This window comes from Pinus tabuliformis, chromosome 2_2 (genome assembly GCF_031772625.1).
Source record: "Pinus tabuliformis cultivar Carrire ecotype Pingquan chromosome 2_2, CPIR1, whole genome shotgun sequence".
NCBI classification, from domain to species: Eukaryota; Viridiplantae; Streptophyta; class Pinopsida; order Pinales; family Pinaceae; genus Pinus; species Pinus tabuliformis.
The window spans coordinates 630,259,776-630,280,936 of NC_142300.1; the positions used below are offsets into that span (position 1 = coordinate 630,259,776).

The 21,161-nt window shown below is 36.2% G+C and overlaps 2 long non-coding RNA genes across 2 annotated transcripts in view; both read right to left on the reverse strand.

Moving 5' to 3' along the window:
- Positions 1-12,042: 12,042 nt before the first annotated feature.
- LOC149194205 (uncharacterized) overlaps positions 12,043-21,161 on the reverse strand; it is a 198,490-nt gene continuing 189,371 nt past the window's right edge. Inside the window, exons 5-6 of the long non-coding RNA XR_016255038.1 lie at positions 15,088-15,324; positions 12,043-12,199 (exon numbers count right to left, since the gene is read on the reverse strand). This is a non-coding gene — a long non-coding RNA (uncharacterized LOC149194205). The remainder of the gene's footprint in view (positions 12,200-15,087; positions 15,325-21,161) is intronic.
- Positions 12,269-13,378, reverse strand: LOC149194206 (uncharacterized). The gene is made up of 2 exons (XR_016255039.1): positions 13,105-13,378; positions 12,269-12,965 (listed from the first exon to the last, which is right to left on the reverse strand). It is a non-coding gene; the product is annotated as an uncharacterized LOC149194206 (long non-coding RNA).

A 21,161-nucleotide genomic window follows, 5' to 3' on the forward strand; every position in this document is an offset into this window, starting at 1 on the left:
AAGAGCATCTACAACCTTATTTACCTTTAATGTACTTGATCTCAAAGTCGAACTCACTGATTGTGGCCAACTATATAGCTTGCCTAACATTCAAATTTGGTTGGTCAAATAGATACCTCAATCCACTATGATCACTCATCAAGATGAATCACCTGCCAAGAAGATAGTGCATCCACATCTTAAAAGCATGGATGATCGTTGCCAACTCAAGATCATGTGTTGGATAATTATGCTTGTGCTCATTTTGTTTCGATGATTCATAGCATACTACATGTCCTTCCTGCATAAGGACTCCACCAAGTCCTCTCTTGCAAGCATCTGTACATGCCACAAACTCTTTGTCTAAATCTGCAATCTTTAACACTGGAGCATTCGTTAACAATTGCTTCAATTTCTCAAAGCTTTCTTGATCTAGGTGGATATTGGTGGCCACTCACTTATTCCACCTAGAACCCCAATCAATTTCATCTTTTTCCTTGTTCATTTAAGCATTCACTATTTTTAGCATTTTTAGGTCCTGGACTTCAGAGCAGTTTTGACCCCCAGGCCTATAGCTAACAGCAAGGGCCTGCAGTGAAACCCGTAGTTCTCGGTGAGACCTTTCCAACAAGGTATCTTACGCACCAAATGGAGATAATATAACCAAGTTACAACCCCAGGAAGTTGGATGCCCAACTAACCCCAACGGGGCCCAGCAACTCTTGTTGTTACATCTTTTGGGATTAGGTTTTTGGTTGTTTAGGGTTTTCTCATGTTTTCCAATGATAAATAGGCAGTTAAGCCTCATTGTAACACAGTACAAAGGCATGTATCTGCCACATCTCTTTTTATAGATAAGCTACCGTCACCTGAGACTTCCAAAAACCTAACCCTAGAAGATGATGCAACAAAATCTTATGGGCCCAGATGGGGTTAGTTGGAACATCAATTTCCTAGGGTCGTAACTTTGGCATATGATCTCTATTTGGCATGCATGATATCTTATTAGAAAGGTTTATTTGAGGAAAACATATTGCGACTGCAAACATCAATCTTTAACTCATGTTTTCCCATTTCCCCCAAAAAAGTGATTTCAGGCGTAAAAACAACTTTGGAAGTTTAGGACTTGAAATCTACCAAAAACTGTGTTGAATAGAAGGAAATTGATAAGAAATAGTGTTGGGGGTCCAAATGGAATAGGTGCGGGTGGCCACCAATATCCACCTGGATCAGGGTCCCATCCAAATAACTTTCACCATTTATTTAACTTGCATCAATCTGGGGTCTGCTCGCCTGCTTAGGATCTGACACTATTTCCTTGCCCGCGTTTGGTCTTTGAAGTGAATGGATGAACTTGGTTCTAGGGCCCACACTTCACTCATGAATTTGAATTTGAATGTTGGGATTTTTGGCCAATAAATAAAATGACCTTAAATATTGAACTCTATCCCACTCTTTTGGCTCGTCTTCGTAGGGGTTCTGTTCAAGAGTGAATGTTGTTCACACCAACCCCTTCATCTTCCAAATATTTCCTTGACACAATATCTAGACCTTAGCTTCTTTTAGGAACTTGGCCAATCCCAACTTTGGACCCTCACTGGTTAGGATTTAATTGAATGGTGACCAAAAGAAATAGAACACACATAATATAGAAAAGAGAAAACACATTGGAAACTTGAATTAAAAAGATAAGATTACATGGATCGACCTCTTAGAACCTAAAAAACCTCTCCGGTGTGATTCTTACGATACACTGGTTACTGCTTCACTGATCCGGAGATAAAACATAAGCTCAAAAATTAAAGTTCTCTAAATCTCCCGAAACCAACGTCAAGTCGTAGTGTTCGTTGTCCTAATTCCAATGATGCTTGAATCGCCTCAATACGACGTCGTATGAATAAGTTATGATGTTATGAATTTTTTGACCAATAACAAAACTTTTTGTAGATGGGCTAACTAGGCAGTCCATACTGCTGACATTATGTTGACATCATCATGCCAATTGTGCGTATGAAGGGTCATTAGAGCCTGCCATGTGTCACTTCATACAGGGATGAATTGGCATCATTTGATTGGTTCGTGCAGTTTTTTGAGGCCCAATAGAAGGTCGCCACATGGCCCAATTAGATGTCGCCACATGGCACCTCCACATTGGTCATTTTTTTTTGTATAGGCCCTATTAAAATAGGTTAGTTTATTAGTTGAATGTCTTAAAAAATCATGAGTTTTCGTTGTCATAGAAAGGGTCAAACTCAAACATTTTCACTGTCATAAGTTTGACCTTTTACTATCTGGGAAGTCATTATGAGCCTAGTCATCACCTTCATCATTAAAGTTCAATCATGGGAAGGGGTGTCTAAGTATTGGGAGATGTTATGACGATTGTTAAGTCAGGGTATTGAGAGTTTGTTAGGATGTTTACTTTATCATGTGTCTGCCGTCAAAGGGATGATGTCAAAGTTGTATAATCATTAATATCCAAATCTTTTCCCTCTTTAAACATCATATATTTTCCCTCCTTCCTATCCCCTTATTCCCTTGTTATCTTAAAATTCCCCTATTTCTAAACATTCATATTAGCCCTATTTTCTATTTTAGGCCTAGACCCCCATTTTATCCCAAGTATAAGTTCCCAGACCTAAAACTCCCTTCGCTAAACATCATTTCGTATGATGATTAATCCCTGTCCAAAGTCCAAATCCATTATATGCAAGTCATTCAACATACCCACATCATTTCCCTAGATTTTGTTATGCCCCAAACTCCAAAATGATTGTTTTTCAGGTATTTTTCATGTGGAGCGATGATTAAACATCAAGTTCAATTGTGTCAGCAAAATTTTGAATCATTTTCAAAATCATTACAGAAGGCCACCATTTTCATTACCACTGAACATAGGTGAATGAATTGGTTCTTCATGCAGGGAATTTGAGAATTGGTTCTTCATGCAAGGAATTTGAGAATTGGTCATGTATTGAAGGCAGGTTTTCATAAATGGGAAATGTAAACATTTTATGATGTTGAAGGTCAAAGTACACTATAACGTGGATTTGAATTTTTCCCAGTCACCTTCAACATTAAAAACCTTCTCTGTCACCGTTTCCCGATACAACTACTTAAGTGAAATTGCGCTGTCAACGTTGCCCAGTCTTGTACCCTCTGACCTGTACATGTATTCTCTTTCAAAATTGAGTTTGGCCAGGTATCAGGGTTAAATGGCTCCTATTGTCAACAAGAAAGGTGGAGATCTAGTGTGAACTAAGCCCGACACCCTAAACCTAATAAATTCCTAACCTACTATTAGGGTAGCTTTGAAAACGAAGGTTGTATCCCTTTTTTCCAGAAGGTCCAAAAGGTAGGTCACAATATGAGGCTCACCAATATGTTTGCTCTGAATTTTCATGATGGCAAAGTTAAGTTAGGAAACCAAGAGATTTTCGTGACTGAAAAGTTAATTACTGATGCCATTAATCTCCCTACAGCAAGGGAAAAATCATTTAAAGGAGATGAGCTGGACATCCTAGCATTCAAATAGTTGGTTAAGCCAGAATTAATGGATAATTTTTCTACAAATTTTACCACTATATACCTTCAGGAGCAGTATATTGAACTTCTGAAAGTCATCTAGAGGTACTTCACCCGTGAAGGTAGATTTAGTAGAGTGTATCAGTATCATTTGAGGTTGTTGTGGCATTTTACAAAGAGAAAACCCATGAACTTACCTTATTTATTACTCAAAATCTTAGAGAGAATGGAAGCCAAAGTTCAGATTCAAAAGGGCAATCATGTTTCCAATTTATTTCATCTCTCTTCTCAAAATTTTGGTCAAATTTGCAGTTGAAAAGAAGAAAATGCATTTGTCAGATTTCCTTTTCAGTATTGATTTGTTGCCTCAAGTTGGGTCCTCATAAGTGAAAATGGATGAGGAAGAACATAAAGTGCATGGAACACATAAGAAGGAAGTCATCCACACAGTCAAGGAGACAAAATTAGTGAAAATGGAGGATGAAAATCCAAGGAAAGAACTCACGAGAAAGCTTGGTAAGAAGGCTAAGAAACAAGGCATAAAGGGTAAGAAAACAATCGAAGAAGAAAAAGTGCAGGTGGCATCAACACTGTCTACTAAGGTTAAGGTAAATGTTGAAGATACAATTCCGGAGGAGTTTGTAATGAGACCTAGGACAAGTTCAAGGGTAAAAAAGAATGAGGAAGAGGCAGGCCCTCAGGTAATGGTAGAAATTTATGAAGATAGGGAGAGAAGCACAAAGATAGCAAAGAGGAAGAAGTGAAAGGAGCTGAAATAATGTAGCCAAAGCAAAAGGAAGATATAGCATAATCTGAACAAGGTGTTATATAATATGAAGAAGAAGACCCCAAGATGGTCATAATGAAATAAACCCTTTCAAAATACCAAATGAAGATAGCATTTCTTGAAAAGAAAAATAGAGATTTGAAGCAAACAGGTCAACCAACACTTGGAAAGATTGAAACACCTCCTAAATCTCTTTCCAAAGACAAAGGGAAACATGTCTCATTTGTTGAATAGGCCAAGGTGATTGCAATGGAATCCAATGGACCCTCAACAAGAGAATCTAAATAAAAATTCAACTATGTACATCAATTGAAGAAGGTGGCTAAGCACCTGGAAATCCACTTTTTGATCAGTGGAAAGAGTATTAAATATTCCTGGAAGAGTTGGAGGAGAGTTAGGAACAGGTCAAGAGGTTCAGACAAGAAAATCAAAGTTACAAGAGGTCTGTGCAGCGTATTCTTGAGAATTGTGACAATGAATTTCGTGAGGCATCCAAGGCCTTGGATAGAGGTAATAATTTTGTAAAATGGTCCATTCTAGTGAAGAGATAATGTAAAAATCTATATGTCAGGAATTTGGTGTTGGATGCAAAGTTAAGGAGCACGAAGCAAAGTTTACATAAGGCATGGAGATTAGTAAATAAGTATAAAGAAGCAACTAGAGCATCTTCTCCTGAAAGGGTGCCTAAACTGAGGTATAATCTTATGACTGAAGCTAAACATACTCTGTCATCACCCATTGAACATACTAACCCCACTCCTCAAGCCTCAAAGACACAAGCCTCTAGCAACAAGACTTTAAGCAAAAGGAAGAGGAGGTAATAAGGCCTCACTTCAAGTTTAAAATTTTGTTTTAACTTCAAAGGTTGTTGATGTTGTTTTATTCAAAACAATAGTATGAATTTGGTGTTTTGGAGCGGCATTTAGTAGCACAATAGAATTTTGTTAAGGCTGGAGGACATTCAACAAGCAGTGTTGAAAATTTTCTACACAGGCGCTGCACAATTGTTGTGCAGACAATTCCCACACTCTTGCATGCGCAGTGGAAGGAAGCCACTTGTCAAGGTTTAAAGGGGTCGACATGCAGTAGATGTGGTAGCCAGATCAAGCCTTCATCGATCAGGCACGTACCAGTTTTCAAAGAAAAAACACCGGTCACTATGCAGCGACTACACAACCTTTGCATAATCAGCATTGCTTTTGAGCTTTTGCTATTTTCATTTGGTTCATGAAGATATGATCTTCAGAAGATAAACTTGTTTTATTTAAACATTTAGTTTTTTATATTTAGTTGAATTCATCATGCTTTATGTTTTTTATTTTTCATCAAAGGAGGAAAAAGACTTGGAACAACAAAAAGCTTTCCTCTTTTTAAGTTTTGTTTCGATCCACTGTTGGATTAGCCATGTTGCAAACCTAGACTTTATTCATATTATGTTTTAGTCTATTTAAACTAATTAATACAATATGAAATGGTTGTTGTTGGTTTCATTATTGTTGGGAAACTATTGCAGTTTGTTGTTGTGATCTGTGTTAATGAATTTGCTTGGATGCTGAAGAGATTCCAGTTGAATTTCAAAGATATTTGTGGTATGAATGTTTCGGAAAATGTTTCTTCTTTAGTTTATATGTTATCCTCTTAGTGTTATCTTCTTAAACTGATTTGAAGGTGTATGGAATAGTTATGCTCGAATTCATTTCACATGCTCTTGTCTAGCTATACCAAGATATTTTAGTTGCAAATGGAATATTTATACCTTTGAATGTTTTGTCTTTTTCTTTCTTGATAGTAATTTATCCAAATTGCAGTAACAAAATGTTATTTATTTTGCTATTTTAGATGAATGTCTTGATACCCCTATTTCCACTATACTACAAATTGTTTTTTTCATTCTGAAATTGTACTAGTCGAACCTTTGTACATGAAACTTGTTGGAAAATGCATCATGATGGACCAGGGAGGTCATGATAAGCTACACTAGTTTTCCTAAAATCCTCTACCACCCCCATATCAAAAAATTAAACATTTTCAGAATTGGTCTCTTTTAAAGGTTATACTCAAAAGTTGCAGCCATTGATTAGCATATTTGTGTCGGCAGCCATCTCATGCCTAGATCTTAGCAACTCAGTCACGACCAAGTGGCAGCTACTAATTGGTCAGATCTGAGCCACTTGTTGGCTCCCAAGTGGCAACCAACGGATGGCTAGATCTGAACCACTCGTTGGCTGCCAAGTGGTAGTCATCCAATGGCTAGATCTAGGCCAGTCGTTGGCTACCAAGTGACATCCATCTATTGGCCATATCTAGGCCATTTGATGTCAACAAAAGGTTGAGGCATTCTTGGTATTGTTTCAGGGCTTAATGGTAGAGGGGCCTTGAGTTCTCAGGGAAAATCCCTCTACATCGGCACTAAAGACGGGCATGAGGTTCTGCCTTAAAAGGAGATAGGCATTTCAGACGCTCTGGGATTCAATATGGTGGCTTCTCCTCCTCTTGTTATGGGGAACATGCACAAACAATCTTTTGAAGATAATACTATCGATTTTGAGTTCTCTGGTACTTCTGACCCTTCTACAAATTTTTCTTCAGAGATCGAGCAGATGCTTAAACCAAGCGGTGTTGTTGTAATTCATTTCGAATCTTTTGGTGATATGTATGGCATCGATTCATTCATTCATTTTTTCAATAATTATAATATCTTCCATTTTACAGAAAAGGACGAAGGTTTTATATTGCTTTGAAGAAAGTGTAAATAAGAACTCAGATACAGGTGGTGGGGCTAAATGCTCCGTCCCCGCTTGGAACAAGGCAGCCATCGACCAGGCGTTCTCATTGAAATCGACCCTTGAAACCCTAGATTACTATTTGAAACACATAATTTATCATGGCATCTGTTCATTCTTTGCTTGCCATCTTTATTTACATTCAAATAGCATTTCAATTTTTTTTTTGCTAAGTCAGTGAAGAAACATGGTGATGATGCCTTATTCATAGGATGGTTGGCTACCCGTGCCCTCAAGTTTGGATTATATGAATTCTTCAAGCTATCTTACTGGGGTATACTCAGACAGGCAAACGCAGAAGAGAATTGGACCTTAATTGTTCTGGTAGGATCTTATTCTACATATTTTATTGCAAAATTTGGGTGCAAACACAGTCCGATTTTAGAAATGGATTCTTAGAAGTTCTTGCTGAAATATTGGCTGAAGGATTTAATGGGTGAGGTGGTTTATATGGATTGGAGTATAAATCATAATGGTGTGAAGAGTTAGCTTTAAAAAAATTGAAAAATAGAGAATCATGTCTATATTTTCTCTTTATACCTTAACAAGTTTGCACTCTCCAAAATCTTTATAAAAAAAAGGTTTGATCGCTCTGCATTATCATATACTTTGGATTAAAATGAATCTGGAGAGATCTAGACTATTAATATTTAGTCTCACTCAGAAAGTGAGTGATTGTTTGTTTAATTGACAGGTTGTACAATGGCCTTTTGCCTCTTCAAGATGCCATATTCCATGTAAGTTCAGTTGCAACACTAACTCTTGCTATATAGAGATTAATGGCCTAAGAAAAAGCTTACATGTTGGATCATTATTATTTTCGTGGGTAAAATGGCAAAGTTTGCATGCTTTGAGAGTGTTATGAAGAATATATATAAATTTGCTTTTCCAATTCCAAGAGAAGATTGCTCAAAGGCTTGGCAGTTAGGTGTAAGCTTTGCAACTGGCTATATTGTAGGGATAACTTGGTCTTCGTTCTCAACCATTGCAATGGTATAATTGTGTGGGATGTAAGTTTATTTTATTAATAATATAAGTTTGAATCATTGGAATTTTCATAAATGTAAGTTTGTTTATATAAAGAAATTATAGGAAAGTAATTTATTGGATTGATTTACATTAAGTGAAATATATTTATAAGTTGTTACTATAATTATTTAACTACAAACTATATTCAACTATCTACAAGTTACATATATCAATAACTTGTGATGTGCTAAATGCCAACACATTACTTATAACTAAAGAGTATATTCAAAAGGGTGTATTTTTTATATATAAACAACTTGTGATCTAGCAAATACTAAGACATTACTTACCAAAATTCAACTAGCTTGAATTTAACCTAGAACAAACAGTTTCAAGATAACTTTTCATATCTTCTAAAATACCAATAAATTTAATTTAATCTGTCCATATAAGAATGCATTTATTTTCTTTTTCCTTTGTAATGATATGATGTTGAATTGAGATTCAATAGTGATTTTATAAATTGCATTCATTTTACTTTTTGCCTTGTAATGATCTATATATAGATGTTGAATTGAGATTCAATAGTAATATGTAAATTAATTGTATGCAATCAAGAAGTTTTGTGTCATTGCATTTCTCTTACGGATTGTGATAGTGGGCACACTAACAGGAGCTCAGCGTGGCTTGTGATAGTGGGCACACTAAGAAGAACTCAACATACATGATGGCTATAAGGTTTTCACTTAGTTTGAAAATTTTCTTGATTGGACAGTAAGTGTATCTTATTTCCGAGGAAAGCACATGCTATCAAAATCACCAAAACAAGAACAATATATTTTGAGATTTAGTGACAAATTCAAAAAGAGAAAACAATTATGGATATTGTCTTTCTCATTTATTTTATCTCATAATATCAAGAATATGACTATGCACCTTTGGAAAGTGAATTATCATTATAAATTATAAATAAATTTAATGTAAATTGAAGGTTTATTAAATTCAGATATATCTATATCTGCGTAAAATGTATTAGAAAATAAATTATGGTGATATTCTACCATCTTATAAATGGTTAATATATTTGGTCTTTTTAATATATATATATATATATATATATATATATATATATATATATATAAAATTGGTAACTGTGAATGTTTGGTAGGAGGAATCTAACATGTTGGTGACAACAATAAAGATGAGAATAAATGCATGGATAAATGTGTTGACTGGTACTTAAACTTACATAAATGAGTCAAGTAAAAAGACGACAATTAAGTACATATGACTTTGTAGCAATCAAGAAGCACCATATGTAGTTGAAAAACTCATGCATCATCTAAGTTTGTGCTGTTGATCTTTTAATTGCTTATTTTCATTCATTAATTTCATCTATGGATATAATGGTGTAAAAACCTTCAGAAAAAATTTAAATTGAAAAACTAAAACACATTTAATTGAGTTAAATAAAGAGATTAGTGAGTGGGCTACCTTTCAATATGCCATCTTAATTTTCTTCCATGTTATGTTTCATCCATTTAGATATTTAACTGTCATTGATATTTTTCTAATTAGTTCTCTTTATCAATGAGTTGGCGTGGTCAACTTTCTTCATTGATCCCATCTAAAATCCCTAGCGTTCTGTTTTATCCAATTTAAGATCAAACCTCCAATTTTGAGGAGTTTTTTTTCTCCCACTAAAGCAAATTTTTCTAAAAAGCATGAGAATTTTTTTCCTTTAACTCCTTTGATAAATAGCATTTCTCCCATGTTGCAACTTGGTTGTTAAGTAAGAAGAGTGGGCTCTCTAACCTAGCTTGATGAGCACATAGACAAATGAACACTAGGTGTGCAAATAGTAGATCAAAATTGCAATTAAGGACAAGCTTAAAAGACATCAACTTTAGATAGGCAAACTTATCATATATTTATTATCTGAAAATGATAAAAGTTGTGCTCAATAAACCATGAATCGTAAATTGTAATCAAGTGTAACACGTGTTCTAATGCCTAATAAAACTCAAGCATTAACTCAACATACACAATGTGATGTTAAAGGTACATAATGTGATGTTAAAAGAACATGTGTCCCATGGCAAAGTAGCTCTTTGAAAATAGATCATCCAACCATGAATCATAAATTTCCATCAAAGTAACATTTTCAAATGCCCTATAAAACCTAAGCATTAATTCAACATACATGATGTGATGTTAAAAGAAGACGTGTCCAGTGGCAAAATAGCTCTTTGAAACTAGATCATCAATTATATTTACCAGTGAAAATCATATAGATCATTTATTTACCCTCATCGAGAATTACTAAATCACCAGAGGTCATGTACACCAATAAAGTAACTCTATTTCAAGATACAATAATTGTAACATTAAATATTAATCTTAATTGTAAGATTAAATATTGATCTTAGCACTTTATCTGAACCAAGGAAAACATTGATTCAACAAGCATTTTTAAAATGTGATATTACATATTAAAGACCATATTCATTATGATAATCAAAATTGTTTTTTAATGATGTCAATGTCATCTTATATTTCTAACATCAGATAATATTAATGATGTCAATGACCGACCATCTTATCACATTTGAAAATCCATGTCATATAATGTAAATAGAGATTAACAAAATGATTGATATTTCTAGTCACTCAAAAGTAAATGTAAAGTAAATAATGATCAACAAAAGGCTTAATAAACACCAATATCAAAACACTTGTTATGTGTATCCTTCAGTGCAGATTGTACCTACAAAGCAGTGAATATCAACACTTTTTTTATCAGTGTACTTTAGTGAATATTAAAACACTTGTTATTAGTGTGCTTCAAACATTTATTATCAATATGCTTCAACGCAATAACAATTAACTGCAAAGCAGTGAATATCAAAACACTTGTAAACATAAAAAAAAAAGTAGAATATATAACAAAGAAAATGCACAGAGAATGCATTGCTTTGATTGTAAATTGCATCCATTATAACAAAAACATTTAGCTCATTGCACCGACAATTGTTCCTAGAAAACCAGAAATGTTTACGATAACCAAGACCATTAAAACAATAAAAATAAGCTCCATAAAAAAATTTGTTTTTGAAAAAAACATAAAATCGTTATCATGACCAAGGCACTTAGAACAAGAAAAGTAATTTCAGTGATATTTTTCTGGTTTGATTTGCTTCCTAAAAAATGACCAATGTTTAAGTTCTATCTATCCTAATAGCTATATCAGAACAAGTGAAATTGTATGCTTATAAGCCCTGAAAATACTTGGCTGCCTACAAGAAATCACTCACTTTAGTTATTGGTTGTTCTATTTCTATTTGAAATTCAAGGATCCCATTCAAAATATTAGGAAGTGACGTTAACAAGCTAACCCTGAGACATTCACATATACATTGCTACTGAAGTTATTGATGTTGGTATGCTAATTGCACAGATTTGTATTAGAATTTCAATCTAGATGAGCAGGGAACATTAACACAAAGATATTCAAATATAATAAAAAGGGTGAGGGTGGTTACACAAAAGAGAGATCAACAATTTTTCTGGTTTGTCCCCTCTGTGTAATTGGATATACAAATATGGAATACATCTTATAATGTTTATGAATAATTAAGCCTACATATATCTGCCAAATAGACCGGAACATAACTTCGAAATGTAGAAAATTCACCCTAAACCTCTCTTAAGCAGGCTCACTCCTAATAAAAAAATGTTTCCAATAAAAAAATTGACTCAGAATCACAAGAATAAGGAAGCCAATAAGGAATTATGCTGGATCACTGAAATCTAAGATACATCAGAGTCATCGTAGGCAACAATCTATGGGCATTACCAATTCTTGAAAGAAGACTCGCATTGTGATTCATAGTCATAAATACACCCCAGAATAATATTATCTTGCCGCACAATCATTTCTCGTAAGCATAATCAGCCATGAAATATGACACTTGGACATTGGAATGACAAGGCTGCCGCTTTCATAATAAACATGCAAATATTTCGTGAAATATCTGTTACTCTGGCTCCCCAAAAAGGTGATGGCTTAAACTTAACCACTTTTCAGGATCCCATCATCACCATATTACCCAGCATGATCAAGTGCAATATTCATATCTCCAACTTCTTAATACATCTGCAAAACCATAACTTGAAATTACTAGGCCTGCAACTATATTTATTCAAAATTGTGCCCGCTTGAATCTTGTCCTAAAATCAGGTCTCCAGTTAGTGTCAAAGAACATTACAAGGAAAGGCAATTTGTAAAGACGTTGCCCAAGCTTTATGCTGCAGAATCCCAATCAAATCAAGACAAACATGAAGGAAAGAAATCCCTTGAAACAGTAAAAAGTAAAGACAATAAACTCCTAGCAGAGGTTGTTAAAAGAGGAAAAGCTAAAGCCAATTCTTTCTAATAAAGCCCTATTGGCTTTCTTTTTAAAGAGTTGTTTCTGCTGTTGTTCGCTCAATTTGTTAAGGACATCAAGCGCTGACTCTGACACAACCCGATGATACTTTCGATGTTCTAATTGGGGACATGATTCCTTCTCCATAAAAGCAACTAGATCAGCCTCAGATGATCTGCCCAATTTTTTTGTCACCGCCCATTCGTAAGCATTGCCAAGTGAAAGAGCCCAGAGATCATGGCATTGAATTTTGTTACAGACATTGTGTTTTCAAAAGGAAGATATGGAACAATGAAAGGGAACGATCTTGGTGCAGGAAGTATATTAAAGAACGGCACACATAGCATATGACCCAAGATGGCAATCGGGCTGCTGGAAAAAACATAGTCATTGGAGGGATGATGCAAATAAGAGTGTAAGAATAGAAAAAAGAGGAATGAGCTTTCGCAGCAAAAAGAAGAGGAATATTAAGTTGGCTTTCTTCGAGAAACCAATCTGCAGACACAACAGAAAAGAGCAAAGAGTTGCGAATAAGAAACAAGAGGAAAACTCATTCAGCAATTAAAAAGCAGAATAAATAATTTACAAGAACTTCACTACATAAATAACCATTAAAGCAGATTGCAAACAGCACCTGCTTAATGTTTTAGTTTTCCTAAAAGCATGTATTATGGGCTAAAACCAACCCCCTTAGAAAGGAGGATTATGTCTGGTGGACACAAACGGAATTGGACCCAAGTTGTCATCTCCAATGACTTTCTCACTAAAGCAGGCTATTCTGCAATGTTGCACAAGATCCATCTCTAGAGAACAAGAATCCAGGATACCAATGATAACAACTACCCCAATATCTTCATCCTCCTTGGCAGAATAAGAAAGTTGTATATAAAAGAACTGCTAACGACTACTCCGATATCTTCACCCCTCTTGGAAGACTAACGCTGGCAATAAAAGACATTTAAGATCGAGTCTGGCGAAGATAAAGTATGGGAAATAGTACTGAGATAAACACTGACATGACATGTTCTGGATTTGCAGTGGAATTCCACTAAACTGATTTTCGGCTATTTTTGTTGAAATCGATAATCAACATGCCTCCTTTGTCATAGTTCGAATCCCATACTAACTATTGGACGAAAGGTTGAAAGACTCGTGGAATTGATGACATCTGGTGGTTGAAATGTCATCCCATGTCCATGTGGTAGAAGATAATCACTACTTGTGTGACTTGGTGCACTCCCTTTCATCATTCTCTATTGCATCAGATAATGTTGTCTATCTGACTTTCTAAAAGATTAATTTTGAAAAACATTGCAACTCGTTCAAGGATATAATGAGTGGTGGAATCATCAGATATCCAGGGCTCAAAGTGGGTGTGAGGCACCCACGTCCTATTTTCATTATCCAAAATATTCCTGGTATAAATCCCCAGAGGAACCGATCTGCACCTCTTACAGGGGATAGATGTTGTGGTTGCGCAGTCTACTCAAAGTGGGGTGTGAGGCACCCACGTTCTATTTTCATTATCCAAAATATTACTGGTAGAAGCCCCGGAGGAACCAATGGATATGAGCACTGATCTGCACCTCTTACAGGGGATAGATGTGGTGGTTTCGCACTATACTGAGCCGCTGAAGGGGTTTAGGTAGACAGTGATACATGATAAAGGGGAAATTCCTATAAACCCTTAGCATTATGCAAATACCAGTAAAAAGGAAGATACACTTCTTCAACTATCTTGCTGAAGCTCTGCCACTCATTTTAGAGCGTCCGCTTTTTTTAACCTTGATCTCAATACCAGCCTTCAAACAGAGAGAAGGGTGGAGGGTAGATTCCTTCTGATTGTTGCAATAAGCAAGGGTTAGTCCGTCATCAAGATGCTTTCCTGCGAAGATCAGACACTGCTGATCGGAGGGAATCCCTTCTTTGGCCTGGATATTATCTTTGACATCTTTAACGGTGTCAACGCTCTCAACCTCGAGAGTGATGGTCTTAATAAGAGTTTTGACAAAGATCTGCATCTTGAATCTGGAATATAACTAACAGATATACTTGTAAATCATCACAAAGCAATTTTTTTGGTCAAAATTGTTTATTTACTAACATATTACAAAAAAACAATACCAAATTCCATAAGAATATGAAAAACTGTTGTGTCCAAAGGATGACAAATGCAATTCATAAACTAAAAGGAAAAACTCTCCAAAGCCAAAACTTTAAGCAGTTGCCAAAAAATAACTCTTCACATAAAACAACCAAGAGTAGAAACTCTAAAAAGGTTGCAAACAAAATTTTATACAATAGCTACAAAGAACAAAATGCAGAACACAATATAGCCTTGACAGCCAAATTTCCGTTCAAAATAAAATAAATGAATGAGTAAAAGAATTTTTAAGATATGAGGGCTTAAGCAGAAGAACTTGTATAAATAAACCCCGAAATACAGAAACCCTAACAGCTTACACATCAAGAAATATAAGCTACAGAAAATAAATATGACTGTCACTAACCACATACAGTCAGAGGCACAGCGGAAACCGTAGAAACCACCACAAAAATCAAAATTGGCAAAAACGTACGCCTACAATATTAATGGCATCAGGTGTGTAATGGTCACCTCAGATCTGACTCAGTGTGTTTGATATTTGACGTGAAGAGGAAACCACCCCCCAGTTGCTGCAGAGGAGTGAAGAAGTTGGCAGATCTGGCCTCCACCACCCCTGCAAGGAGGGCAGTGTGCAGTTGCCTGAAGAGGGTCTATTCACAATTCCCCAACGTTAACTCAGCTGCTGTCTGTGTCTCCCATGCTCCTGCAGTGTTAATCTTCCCTTCAAAATTTTTCTCTCCAGACCAACTGCAGCACAACACATACCTCCCTGTATTACTTAGAGATGTGCAATGAAGAAATGTAGCAAAGCAGTTGGAAGAAAGTCCAAAAGATGTTGGTGATCCTTCTTTAGTTCTCCATATTGCAAAAGAGCACGAGGACATGTATAGCATGAGAACATTTTCATTATGCTATTCACTTACCCCCTAGAAGTAAAAAGAAGGAATTGCATCAGGTGTTCATGCAGCCCAAAGGCAGCCTTCTTGGTCTTTTTGAAGTTAACAAAGGCATTGCTAAGAAAAAATGGATGAAGTATTGGTTGAAGAAGATCCTTCTAAGCCCTTGAAGATAATGGAAATCCAGATTTAAGGAAAAGTAAGTTTTGAAGTCCCTCTGAAGCATGATGATCTACTTCTGCAGAGAAGAAGCTAGGTACAGATTATAATGTTCCTCTATTATCTTCCAACCAACCACCAAACTCAGTGGTAGTTAAAAGGGGGACTTGAAATTAAACATGAATAAAATTTGGAGCTGATCGACTTTTTGGGGTTGAGGTAACAACATGTGATCATCTTGAACAGTAGCCTTGACACTTGTAATAATTTTCTCATCGATTTGGATAAGGCCTTATACTTGGGACAAAATAGAGGCAGATCATATCATATATATTGTGCTTTGAAGGGCCATTCAGTATTTGATGATGAACACCAAGAGGGAAGTCTAACTTTGAAGTTGACCCTATCACAGGTTTGTTACGGGATATGCTGGATATGGTGGATGTAATGAGGGCAAAGAGCAGTTAGTCAAGGAGGGAACTTCCCTTCTCAAAAGAAGAATAGAATCAGATAAGCCCGCTGTTGATGAAGATGACAAAACTAATCGGAAAGACAATCTCAAGGTTTTTCAAATTGTTGCTCCAAATGATGATGACGACCCTCGTATGATGAGGAGGATGAGTATAGCCAAGAGACAGAGCACCTAATGAATTTGCAAAATTTTTAATGATGAGGATTGTATTGCTAAACTTCCCATCAAAGATTTGAACCATTTTCAACATCTATTTTTCAGGCAAATAATAGTCATTTTTGAAGTATGAAGGTGAGCTTCATCTGACCGAATATTGAAGTGATGAATAAGGACACCTCAAATATGGGATTTGAACAAGACAGGGTGTGATCTTTCAGTTGTGAAAGAAACTTTGTCTGACCTCTCCACAGTTGAAGTTTTGGAGATGACATGGTGTATAAAGGAACTGAAATTCAGGGGATTGAAATTCCCACTCCTCTACCAAGGTTAACAAATGTTGAACCCATGGATCACTGCAGTTTTGATGGACCAGATCTCTTTTTCAAGATGACGTTGGTAAGCATTTCTGAAATTTTCAGCAAAAAATATTTCAAAATTTTAATGCATTCTGTACAATCGGGTGGGCTCATCAAGACTTCAGTTGTTCCTATGGAATCAAGAAAATGTTCAAAAACAAGTTTGAAGAATGAAATACCAATTGTTTCACTTTCCATTTTTTTGAGAGCAAAATCACTTTTGAAGATGATAAGAATGGAGAAATGAAGTTTTGGATTGCATATAAATTTGGTAAATTCAGGCAATATGTAGAGAACGTTGATCTAGAGAATTTTACAGCTTGTGACCGCTTGTGACGTGATGTGAAGGATGCATTTTTTCTTATGAACTGTTTTCACAAAAGAAAAAATAAGTGAACACCAGTGGTTCAATACATTTCTGACAAAGATTAAAGCACATGGCCATTGACGACACCATTGTGATAAACTAGTCTTCCTTGATCAGAGATTGGGGCATTGCATTGTGAATGTAAAAAACCTACACAATAAGGGGATCACAACTCAGAGTGAGATGAGAGCATATCATGAATAGAAGCATGAGTATACCCCTGTAAATGTCAGAGCTGAGGTGCCCAATCCTCAAAGTCACAAAACATAGAACTTACTTCCGTAAAAGTGAAGCTAACAAGCATTGAGCAACAACCATAATGTACGCAGGTCTCTTATAGCTACAAGCAACAACTCCTGAGAAACCAAAATTTATTGGGCATATTTGTCCAAAAGAGCATAATCTCCAGTTGCAACAGACATCAGACTCAGGATATTAGAAAAGCAGCATCAACCTCACATTATACTTACCCAAATACAATTGAGTATCAAATGATTGTGGAATGACAACTTAAAAAAAAAAACAGAATGTTGATGGAAGGAACTATGGTAAATAGATGCTCTAAAGGTGAAACATGTGAGGTCTAAGAGGAAACTGTGTGCAGAAATTTATAGCCGATGCATTGTGAAATTTTCATTTCAGGACAAGGAGTACTTGTACCTTATAATGGAAGACCTGCCTGGTGGTGATAGAATGACTCTTCTTATGTGAGAGGATGTTGCATGTTTCTATATCTTAGAGAGTATCTTGGCTATTCACTCCATTTATGACATAGTAGCAACATCCAGTTATCATGGTTGATAAAAGTGTGTTAGAGGATTTGTTCAACAATTCAAAGAGTGATTATTGAGATTACTATTGTAGAAGTGAAGATAACAAGCAACAACCATAATGTACACAGGCATCTTATAGCTATAAAGAAACAACTCCTATGAAATCTAGGAAACGAAATTTTTTGGGCATATTTGTACAAAATAGAAACTTCCAGTTGCATCAGACATATCAGACTGAGGATATCATAAAAGCAGTGTCAACCTCACATCAGACTGATCTTTTTTCTGGAAGACATTAACACTATACAACAATAGATTAAAAAACTAAGTCAAAATGGGCTACAAGCATCTATCCAAAACTGTCAATCTGATTTTACAGCAAGAATATTTAGTCGTGTATTTTCAAAATGGCCCAACAAATCGATCCATCCACAATTCTATTTGTGGATCTTCCAGTTGCATCAGACACATCAGACTGAGGATATCAGAAAAGAAGTGTCAACCTCACATCAGACTGATCTTTTTTCTGAAAGACATTAACAATATACAGCAATATATCAAAAAACTAAGTCAAAATGGGCTACAAGCATCTTCCCAAAACTGTCAATCTGATTTTACAGCAAGAATATTTAGTCATGTATTTTCAAAATGGCCCAACAAATCGATCCATCCACAATCTATTCGTGGATCTTCAAGTACATGAACAGAATGCAACAATGGTTGTGATGGATTATAGAGTGACTATGCTCTTGAGGACACCATTGTGATAAACTAGTCTTCCTTGATCAGAGATTGGGGCATTGCATTGTGAATGAAAAAACCCTACACAATAAGGGGATCACAACTCCAAGTGAGATGAGAGCATATCATGAATATAAACCTAAGTATACCCCTGTAAATGTCAGAGATGAGGTGCCAAATCCTCAAAGTCACAACACACAAAACTTGTTGTAAAAGTGAAGCTAACAAGCAACAGCATAATGTTCGCAGGCCTCTTATAGCTACAAAGTAACAACTCCTGTGACATCTAGAAAACCAAATTTTTTTGGCATATTTGTGCAGAAGAGCATAATCTCCAGTTGCATCAGGCACATCAGAGTCTAAGACTGAGAATATTAGAAAAGTAGCATCAACCTCACATTCTACTTAGCCAAATGTAATTGAGTATCAAAAGATTGTGGAATGACAGCTTAAAAAAACCAGAATGTTGATGGAAAGAACTATGGTAAATAGATGCTATGAGGTCTAAGAGGAACCTGTCTGCAGAAATTGATAGCCAATGCATTGCGAAATTTTCATTGCAGGTCAAGGAATACTTGTACCTTTAAACCTTATAATGGGAGACCTGCCTGGCAGTGATAGAAATTAGAATCTCTTCTTATGCGACAGGATGTTGCACGTTTCTATATCTTAGAGAGTATCTTGGCTATTCACTCCCTTTATGACAGAGTAATGACATCTGGTTATCATGGTTGATAAAAGTATGCTAGAGGATTTGTTCAACAATTCAAAGAGTGATTATTGAGATTACTATAGTAGAAGTGAAGCTAGCAAGCAACAACCATAATGTACACAGGCCTCTTATAGCTACAAAGCAACAACTCCTATGACATCTAGGAAATGAATATTTATCGAGCATATTTGTGCAAAAGAGAAAACTCCAGTTGCATCAGACACATCAGACTGAGGATATAAGAAAAGCGGTGTCAGCCTCACATTGTACTTAGCCAAATACAATTGAGTACGAAATGATTGTGGAACGACAGCTTAAAAAAAATCAGAATGTTGATGGAAGGAACTAAGGTAAATAGATGCTCTTAAGGTGGAACATGTTAGTTCAAACAGGAACCTGCGTGCAGAAATTGATAGTCGATGCATTGTGAAATTTCCATTCCAGGACACAGAATACTTGTACCTTATAATGGGAGACCTGCTTGGTGGTGAAAGAATGACTTCTAAGGTGAGAGGATGTTGGCAGTTGCACGTTTCTATATCTTAAAGAGTATCTTGCCTATCTTAAAGGGACAAGTCTAACGAGGTGGAGGAATTGCCTGGACGACCACTCTTGGTCGGAATCCGGGCAAAAAAATTTCAACAAATTTTGCAGGAGTGTTTAAATCATGTTTTTAAAGGTGGAAATGGATTCAACACCATCAAGAACTTCTAAGGCACCCAAAATCTTGAGGTTTAACAATTTTAACTGGGATTTACAAAAATCCCTACCAAAATTTATCTACATATTGCCAGAATTTTCATGATTTTCAGGGCAAAAAGTCAGTCTGGTTAGACTATGCCATCTTAAAGAACTTCTAACCCTCTCGAACTACAAACGATTCACTACCAATATTTTTCTTCTCAAATTAAGATATCAAATTAAAATATTTGTCATGGAAGCGGAATTGTGTTGATTTGTGGTAGCACCAGATGTGCTCTAGCCATGAAAATTGGTGGAGAGGCTAAGGTGCATAAGATCTCCAAGACCCAGAAATGGTTTGGGAAAATTTCACGCGGTTGGAGAGATATTAAAATAATTAATATTTTTAATGGGGTTCCTAAGTCTAAATTTAGGAAAATTAAAATATTAATGGGTATTAATATAAAACTGGTTGAAAATGTTATAAATGACATGGATCAAGCCAAATCTAATCTTAGCTGTTGATTAGGGACTTAATCTCGGCCGTTGAAGACTCAATAGGAAAAGTATAAGAAGAGGCTTGAGGGTCAGTTGGAGATACACCAAATTGATCAGTCAGTTCGATTTTCTGGAGCAGGGCTTGCTGAAAAAATTCGAACTAGTGGTCTGTTACAGCGAGGGGCAATGAGTACATAGCAGAGAGGCAGGGATAGTCCCAGAGAGGCAACGTAAAGGCTGGTTAGTCTAACGCAGATGCAGCTGGAGACAGCGTAGAGGCTGAATAGACTGACGCAAAGGCAGCTGGGGACTGCGCAGAGGCTGGAGAGGCCAGCTTGGGTGGCGCAGAGGGCCTGAGAGATAATGCAGAGAGCCTGAGAGATAACGCAGAGAGCCAAGAGGCTGACGCAGAGGCTTTAGGAGCTACGCTGAGGCTAGCAGGGCTGACGCAAGGCCAAGAGGCAGCGCCGAAAGAATTTTCGTGGGGCAAACTGGTGCTGAGAGGCTGAATATCTGTCTCCGAGAAGAGGTATTACTGTCATGTAAAAATCTCTATTGGGTGAGCCATCTTTGGCACCCTAGTTGTACTTAGAATCTGTATAATAATAAAACCCTCATATCTGCTGCACCGGTTTTCCCGCATTGGGTTTTTCCGGGGAAGATTGTCCAAAATAACGATGTCCCTTGTGTGTTTGTCTCAGTTATTTCAGTTGCTGATCTCTATGAGTTAACGCTGCATTTGTGTTTATTTTAGTATTTATATTTATAAA